Raw genomic sequence first — 9583 nt, forward strand, 5'->3', positions numbered from 1 at the left:
GTCACGAAAGCTTTAAATCTATAACAAGTTGTTTGTAAAAATAGACATTAAGGATATGTATACATATGTATTGCATTCAAAGGCATTTAGCGTGCAGGGAATGCATTTTGAGTAACAAAAATTGTCTGCACGTGTTAGTATATGATTCATGGTCAGGTTATGCCACTTACACGCATACAGTTGTACTTGTATAAGTCAAGTTATTTCCGCGCATTGTAAACCCGTTACACCTACGGTATTGTCTACACTGTTAGTAAGCAGTGATTTAATACCAGATTATATTCATACCTATCTCTGACGCCTGTATATTTGGAGTTTGCATGCTCTCCCCGTGGTCGCGTGGATTTTTCTCCGACTCCGACGGTTTTTGTCCTCCACATTTAAAAACATGCATTCAGATTATTTAGATAACTTGTTCTATAAATGTCCAAATGATGGGCCACTTTGTTGAGCTATCATTTGTGGCCAGGTTGCTTGTGAAATATAAGTTAATACCTCAGTAGGCTTTGCCTGGTAGGATGGGGATGTTTTCGTTGTACTTGGGCGATTTGTTGACCTTTATTGTACTTTGCACTATCATGTTTTTGTATTGTTTGTTGTTGTAACGTTCTTACCCGCTTTATAGATTATCGGATTCCTCCAGGATAAATACATTTTAAATACATTTAAATACATTTTCTGATTCTAAACTATTGTAATACCATTTCCATAATGACCAACATTGAATGTCTAGGTTTGTAGCTAGTCAAAGTTCACGGGCGGCATATTATAATAAAACCACAACTACGAATTAATGTCTCGATGTAGATTATTTAACATTTGGGATAAACGTTTCTGAAAACGTGGAAGCAACAATCCATCGTCACCGCCAGACGATGTCTCCCGAGTTTCAGGTTATTGCGGTACCACTTGAATTATTGAGGTTACTCTTAGAAGGTAATGCTGCTGGCTTCACACACTCCAACAGTGATATCAACAACGTTGGCAGCACCCCCACAGAAGTTGAAGCGCATATGGACCGGTTTCCCCATTAGCCAATTGCAGTACAACCGACACTCCCAGCAACACGATATGCTGTGGTGCCTTTTAACAACACACCGTACAATGTAGGCAACATGCCATAGTGTTATAATTAGAGCTATAAACGATTATCAGTTTACAAAATCAAACATATACACACGAGGATGCGCTAAAGAATCACATACTGTACTGCATGTACCCAAATAAACCACTCAATACACTAATGTATTCAGGCAGAGTTAAGGAAAGGTTAAGCACAGTCAATTACGTATGTGTAGACAATAATAACAATAAGTGTTGGAGCGGTGGCACCGTGGTTAGTGTACTGTGCTGTGAGGCTAAAACTATTTTATATTTCAACAGGAAAGGCCCACTGAGCGATATCGCTATTTTTATTAAGCCACCTGGCTCTCTCAAAGGATAGCTCAACAAAGTGGCTTATCATCGTGAACATTTGTAGCAGCTAAATACTCGAAAACGGATGTTTCTAAAGGTAGACAGAAAAACCGGAGAACCCGGAAAAAAATCCACGCGACCATGGCGAGACATGCCAACTCCAAATATACACAGCAGGCGTCGGAATCGAACCCAATGTCTTCTGTTTATCAGGCGAGGTAGTTAAACATCTCGCCACCATAGCCGTTTGTATCCTGGCCATGGCTAACATCAGTGGCTGGTAATATCTGAAACAGTTTCTGGGCCTCCATTCAACAACTTACAGTGACTAGAGCAGCGAAGTATGATGAAACACTTGCCAATGGAGATGCGAGGCATCCATCCAACTGTGGATTACGGGGTTGTGAATAGTTCTTTTAATGAGGGAAGAACGTGGCTTTTCTACATTTTTTTTTATTCGCAGGAACCAAAACGAGACAAGAGAAAAGGGCCTTTCTCGGCCTGAGGATTAGTCGTGAGCTCCGGTGCCGAGTGATGAATGTACAGTACGGATAACATTACACACTGCATTGACCTGTTTAATCCTTTGGTTATCTCGCTAATACGTCAAACGGCAATAAAGCCAGGGCTTTTCAACAACAGAGAATAAAACACGTGTCGGTCTATCGCTTTTCTTCCTAAAATGGTCGAGAGAGAAGAGGATCATGGGATGTCTTTCTCAAATGGACATTACAACGGTGTTCCGCGTTCCCATGACGGGGACGAGTATATCCATTTGACAACCACCGTTAACTCTCCCTCCAAGTGGTTCTGTACTCATTTGGTAACCTAGAAGGAACAATATGGCTATGTAAACCCCTATCAAGATTTGAACTCGGATTTCTTTGTAGTTTCGCTCGACTGCCAAGCTACCTAGACCGGATATAAGCAACGTCTCAAGACTTTCGCCTATCCGTCTCTCCACACAACCCATCATCCCCACGGCATTTCTGGGGGTGCGTAGTAATTCCAGTGGCATTGATTCAAGACAAGAAAACTCTCAGCTGGTGTCGACATCGTGGTCTTATCGGCAGTCAGGTTTGCTTGAATCAATCATGGTGTTTTATGGACATCTGTCAAAAATAGATTTATAGCTCAAAGGATTCCTCCAGTATAAATCAATATTCTGATTCTGTTATAGGGAAGCACCCTATCTTTACGATAATAGAGTCCTAGTTTGAGGCAAACTAAAATATATAATCCTACACACTCAAAATAATAAGCGTCGTTATGGAGAATATAAATAAAACGAACAACGCATCCACATATCCGTCTCCAAATAAAACAAAATATTTATGTAATTCCTACACAACCCATCCGCGCCATGGGCTTCTGGGAATGCATAACTCAGTTTAAATTGACCGGTCCAAAAAAGGTTTTTAAGTTGTAAACGTGCAAATTAAAATTGCATCTCGTGTCGTAAACGCTCTTATGTTTCTACACGGCCTGTTATTTTCACCGTGTGGCACAGCACTGATACAGGATGTGAAACGTATTACTTAACTGCTTTCATACAATCGAACATGTTGTTTGAGTTGGCAGCAGCAAAGAAGAAAACGTGAATGATAGTAGTGCATATATTATCCACTGAAATTTAAGCAAATAGTTAAGGTGCCCCGTCTTATAAATCGGTGGGTGCGAGCGCGTTTAGAGTATTTGGTTGCGATAAATATCCACATGATAAGCCCCTTCTCGTTGAGCTATCATTTATGGACAGGGTGCTTCTAAAAAAGAGATATTAAATATCGGTCAGTGGGGGCCTTACCTGATAAAATAAAATGATTAGTTTTAGTGACCTATATTTTAATATATACTTTCCTGACACCGGGCACACGTTCGGGTGACTTTTCCCTTTCAGGAAGGTCTTGGAATCCAGGGGAATATTTATTGGATCCAACAGGCCCATTTTCACAAAATCCATCAAGGTGACGTCATGTATCTATCCAGAAAAGTCTCGCCGAGGCAGATGGCCCATTTCAGGAGGGTTCGTGCATTGGGATGTTCCAATTGCCCGTTTTAAAAGGAGTGGCTTACATGTGGGAGAAAACCAAAGAAGGCACCACCCCCCTTGGATGAGACTCAAATACAACAGGTTACAAAGGTCCACACGTGCCTAAAAAACAGCATGGAGCAGGTGTGGAAGTGTGTCTACACGACAGCATGGAGCAATGTGTGGAAACGTTTAGTTAATGTGCCTACACACAGCAGCAAGAAGTACGTGTACAAGTGTGCCTAAGACGTGCCTACACACAGCAACATGTGTAAAAGTGTGGTAAATACGCACCTGGGCAGCAGTAAGTAGTCCGTGGAGAAAAGCTCTCTGGACACAACAACAAGCACAGTGTGTGTGTGTAGAAGTGTAGTAATACGTGGCTAGACACAGCAACAGGGAGTAGTTGTGTAGACGTAATGTGGCTAGTCACTGCAACAAGGAGTATGTGTAGAAGTGTTAGTAATGTCTCTAGGCAGCAACAAGGAGTGCGTGAAGAATACGTAGCCAGACACAGCAACACACGTGTGTGTCTGTGTACAAGTGTAGTTAATACTTGGCTGGACACATCAACAATGAGTATGTGTAGTAAGCTAATACGTGGCTAGTCACTGCAACAGGGAGTTGTGTAGAAGTGTTAGTAATGTCTCTAGGCAGCAACAAGGAGTGTGTGACGAATACGTAGCCAGACACAGCAACACACGTGTGTACAAGTCTAGTTCTTGGCTGGACACCTACAATGAGTATGTGTAGTAAGCTAATACGTGGCCTGACACAGCAACACTACGTAAGCCAGACACAGCAACACACGTGTCTGTGTACAAGTGTAGTTCTTGGCTGGACACATCAACAATGAGTATGTGTAGTAAGCTAATACGTGGCCAGACACAGCAACACTACGTAAGCCAGACACAGCAACACACGTGTCTGTGTACAAGTGTGGTTCATACTTGGCTGGACACATCAACAATGAGTATGTGTAGTAAGCTAATACGTGGCCTGACACAGCAACACTACGTAAGCCAGACACAGCAACACACGTGTGTCTGTGTACAAGTGTGGTTCATACTTGGCTGGACACATCAACAATGAGTATGTGTAGTAAGCTAATACGTGGCCTGACACAGCAACACTACGTAAGCCAGACACAGCAACACACGTGTCTGTGTACAAGTGTAGTTCTTGGCTGGACACATCAACAATGAGTATGTGTAGTAAGCTAATACGTGGCCAGACACAGCAACACTACGTAAGCCAGACACAGCAACACACGTGTCTGTGTACAAGTGTAGTTAAAAACTTGGTTGGACACATCAACAATGAGTATGTGTAGTAAGCTAATACGTGGCTAGTCACTGCAACAGGGAGTTGTGTAGAAATGTTAGTAATGTCTCTAGGCAGCAACAAGGAGTGTGTGACGAATACGTAGCCAGACACAGCAACACACGTGTGTACAAGTGTAGTTCTTGGCTGGACACATCTACAATGAGTATGTGTAGTAAGCTAATACGTGGCCTGACACAGCAACACTACGTAAGCCAGACACAGCAACACACGTGTGTACAAGTGTAGTTCTTGGCTGGACACATCAACAATGAGTATGTGTAGTAAGCTAATACGTCGCTAGACACAGCAACAAAGGGGGGAGGTGGGGGGAATGTGTCGAAGTTACAGTAAACGTATTTTCCGCGGCCAACAAAGCCGAGTTTCGCGATAAGGAAGTGGCGATGGTAACTTGTGCCCAGGGCTCGCTTTCCACATGGCGCTTGCGAAATTACACGCGGCAGTGGCAGCAAGCATTAGGCAAGGTCGCGTTTCCCGTCCGGCCAAGATGACCCGTGTAAACTTTTAACAACACGATGCCGAATGGTTTCTTAGCACACGCCTGACGATTACGGTACTGGGGGTGGTGGTATATGTAAGTGAAATAGTGCAACTGAGGGCTCGTTTTTTCATACCCCTCCCCCGGTGGCGAGGCCAACATTGGATCAGAGGGGGGCCACGTTGTGCACAAGTCTTTTGCTCGACTGGCCGTGTTGAATTTGTCTTCTATAATCGCAGTACACGGAATGATCGAGCGGCACTTTACGTCGATTGAGTATTTAACGTTGCTTTAGAACAACGCGGAGACACAGAAACGATCTGCTTGCAGTTCCATTAAAAAAGGACCCCTCTCCAGTGCCTCTTAAAACCTAACGAGATCGGCGCACACACACACACCACACTCAGGGTACACAGATCGCGTATACAACAAAAAAAAACACCCACCGCAGCATGCAACAAAGATCGACATTCATTACAAGACGGTACGTTTACCCAATTAACACAAACCAATTGCGCACTTCGCGCGGGCAATTCACACTCACCCAAGCACGGGGAACGCCGGGCGCGTTGCGGAAAGACCCGGCAGCAGCAACCGGGGTGGACGCGGAGAAACGAGAAACGCCGCAACAACGGTGGTGACCGCGTGTGAGGGCAACAAAATAAGAAAAAGAAAGAAAAAAAAAAACCCTCGTGGTCGAAATCGGTCGAAAGCTCCTCACGAGATGCTCGATTGCTGCGAAATTATTTGTCGAGTTTTTTTTTACTCTTTAACCCCCCCCCCTCCCCTCGTCTCAATAATTTACGTGTAATTCGTCTGAGGCGACCTGCGTGTGATGTTGTGATGTGAGAGAGAGAGAGAGCGAGGTTAGTAGTGGTGGTGGTGGTGGGGGGGTTTTGGCGGCAACAGGTGTCGGGGGTGTTCAACGCAAACTCGCTGGGCCGCGCTCTCCTCCCAATATGGCGGCCGGGGTGCGCGCGCACGTGCCGCGAGAGCGGGAACGCGCCGGGGGGCGGGGCTTGAGGTGGGGGAGGGGGTGGTTTGTGGGCGGGGCTTGAGGTGGGGGAGGGGGGAGGGGGTGGTTTGTGGGCGGGGCTTGAGGTGGGGGGAGTGGCGTGGTTTGTGGGCGGGGCTTGAGGTGGGGGTGGGGGGAGTGGCGTGGTTTGTGGGCGGGGCTTGAGGTGGGGGTGGGGGGAGTGGCGTGGTTTGTGGGCGGGGCTTGAGGTGTGGGAGAGGGTGGTTTGTGGGCGGGGCTTGAGAGGGGGGTGGGGGGAGTGGCGTGGTTTGTGGGCGGGACTTGAGGTGGGGGAGGGGGGTGGGGAGGGGGTGGTTTTGTGGGCGGGGCTTGAGGTGGGGGTGGGGGGAGTGGCGTGGTTTGTGGGCGGGGCTTGAGGTGGGGGAGGGGGGGTGGGGGAGGGGGTGGTTTGTGGGCGGGGCTTGAGGTGGAGGGGAGGGGCGTGGTCCATTGGGAAGAGCCTGAGGTGGGGGAGGGGGTGGTTTGTGGGCGGGGCTTGAGGTGGGGGAGGGGGGTGGGGGAGGGGCGTGGTCTATTGGGAAGGGCCTGAGGTGGGGGAGGGGGGTGGTTTGTGGGCGGGGCCTGAGGTGGGGGGGAGGGGCCTTAGCGGGGAAGGGCCCTTTTTTTCTGGGGAGGGAATGGAGCCTCAAGCTGGGTGAGGGCATGGCGTGTTCTGTGGGGCGGTGCCTAACAGACGGGAGAGGTGGAGCCTTAGCGGGAGGGGGGCGTGTTTTGTGGCAATGGGTGGAGCCTCAACTGGGTGGAGGCGTGGTGTGATCTGTGCGGAAGGGCCTGAGGTGGGGGAGGGGAGGGGATGGAGCCTCAGCGGGGAGCACCGTTTGAGACGAGGCTCAAAAGAAAGCTGTCTCTCGTGTGGACCAATCAGTTTCAAAGACAATGCATATATTATCAGAGTATGTTTTTTGTTTGCATTCTGACCGCAACTATTGTGGTTAATGCAGACATGATTCCTTGTAAAAGGTTTCGGTTTGGTGTTTTAACAACTTAACACCTGTTTTGTTCTAGATTTGAAGCTTTCGTGACTGCAAGGATTCATATTCTTAGGTTTTTTCGGTAAGTCACGTAGGTAAAACATTAAAATTAATAAAAGTAAAATAAAATAAAAATCCGAAACGTCGTGATTTTTATTTTATTTTACTTTTATTAATTTTAATGTTTTACCTACGTGACTTTACCGAAAAAACCTAAGAATATGAACCTGTTTTGTTGCCTGATTAACGGGGAAAACCCTATTCTCAGTACTCAAATTGTGAATGCTGTGGGTTTATTCTCCAACACACAAGCGGTGGTCTAGATGGAGGGGGCTGGGGGACTGCAGCTCACAATCAGAAGCAACTTTCATTTTAATTATTGGAGGAATCCGCTGTTCATCACGAGCGATTACATAGCTAGCAAGAAAATCAAACAAATCAAACGAATCAGGAGATTGCCTAACGGAGGGGCAATGCATACGCTGCTGGGACTTGCTTCTCCGTTTTGTTGTTTTCTTGTTATTATTTTGGTGTTAAAATGTAAACGTGGCATAGCAAATGCAAAATCTCGCGCCGCCTTTAACCCCCTCGCTTCAGGGTGCCATTCGAGGACAGCGAGGCGCGTTTTGCTCTTTGCTCCGCCGTGCAAAACGTGATTGCCCGCGACACGCTGAGTGATCTGGGGCGAGCACGTTGCTAATGACTATTTCGGGTTGGCCACGAGAGAGAGAGAACGAGAGACAGACTCACCGGAGTTCCTATCCGGTCAAATGTTTTCCTGCCCAAATATGGGTCACGTGAACTTTGAGGCATTTGGGTATTGCTTCGGATTATAAGACGGCACTTACGGACCACCCCCTCCCCCCCACTAGCCCCCAACCAACCAGCCCCCCACTTTATTTAAAGCAAAATGTTGCGTCTTATAATCCGGAAAAAACCGTCACGTTACGTCCCGTTTTGCGTTGTAACTACATTCCGTCTCATGAGTTTAACCAATGTGTCCTGTAAACTCAATCCGCATCGGACATGATACAATCCATACTCTTAGTTCTTTCGGTAAAGTCACGTAGGTAAAAAATGAAATTAAAATTAACAAAAATAAAACAATAAATTAATTTTAATTTCATTTTTTTACCTACGTGACTTTACCGAAAGAACTAAGAGTATGAATCCTTGCAGTCACGAAAGCTTCACATCTAGAAATGATACAATCCACTGCTGGATGAATGCCTCCCCTAGCCTCCTGCCACCGTGATCACACATTCTCCATGCACACGAGCACCTGCACAGCGGCTGATTAGATCTCTCCATCTTCCGCGATGGACTTTACTCTCCAGATTATATCCCTGTATAGGACGCAACGCACACGCGCGCATATTCAGTACCTTTTATGGTCACGGTTCTGACAGGGGTGACTGATGTAAACACATGCATATAGGGCAGTGCGGATTAAGCGAGTTGCGGGGCCTGTAGGATATGTTATAAGGGGCCGTAATAAATAAAAACACGTAAATATTAAAACGCACATTTTTTACTTGGTAAAGTAATTGTATTTTTTTCATATGCTATACAGCCAGATATTACGACAAATTGCTCACCTTAAACACCCAGTCGTTCATAAAAGTTGAAGGCGGTATAGTACTATAGTAATAGAGCAAGTGCAGAATCACTGAACCGGAATTGATAATAGCTTGAAAGCAATTATCGCGGGGCCCTTGAAAGTGCGGGGCCCGTAACATATGTAGCTATCTTCTTGGTTCTTTCGGTAAAGTCACGTAGAAGGGAAGTAATAAAATAATAAAATAAAACATAATAAAATAATTCTCACGACGTTTCGGCTACAACGCAAGCAGCCGTCTTCAGGTGAAGAATGAGACACTGCCAAGCTTGGAGCTTATATATAAGCTGGGTTGGAGGTGGAAGAAGAGCGCCTTAACAAAATAATGTGCATATCAAGAGGAATTTAGCATATTCATGGGAAATGTGTAGGAGGTGGGCGGGGGGGGTTCAAAGTCATATTACTACTAGGAGAATCCGGCACTGATATAGGACGATCTATGACTCATAGGGAGGTCAGCAGCGATGGGTTAATTTTGGCCGACTTGCTGCCTTAGCCATGCAAATGTCTCAGTGAACTCACAACGATGGGTCAACGTTGCTTGATGTCAACGTCGGCCCAACGTTTGCATGTTTACTGGGATGCTTGCTAGTAAACAAAATAAATCACCCGCAAAATTTCGATTTAAAGCTTTCGTGACTGCAGGGATTCGTCTTCTTGGTTCTTTCGGTAAAGTGACGTAGAAGGGAAA

The 9583-nt window shown here is 46.1% G+C and overlaps 1 protein-coding gene across 3 annotated transcripts in view; it reads right to left on the minus strand.

The window, feature by feature from the left end:
• LOC133343420 (CUGBP Elav-like family member 1) overlaps positions 1 to 6171 on the minus strand; it is a 53184-nt gene extending 47013 nt beyond the window's left edge. The window contains exon 1 of one of the 3 annotated variants that reach the window (XM_061553006.1): positions 5812 to 6171. The gene's annotated coding sequence lies outside the window, so the exon portion shown is untranslated. The remainder of the gene's footprint in view (positions 1 to 5811) is intronic. The other 2 variants (XM_061553025.1, XM_061553017.1) reach the window with 2 other exon arrangements.
• Between the last annotated feature and the right edge of the window lie 3412 nt (positions 6172 to 9583).

The sequence above is a fragment of the Lethenteron reissneri genome, chromosome 2, assembly GCF_015708825.2.
Source record: "Lethenteron reissneri isolate LAM-NWPU_2019-01 chromosome 2, ASM1570882v1, whole genome shotgun sequence".
NCBI lineage: Eukaryota > Metazoa > Chordata > Hyperoartia > Petromyzontiformes > Petromyzontidae > Lethenteron > Lethenteron reissneri.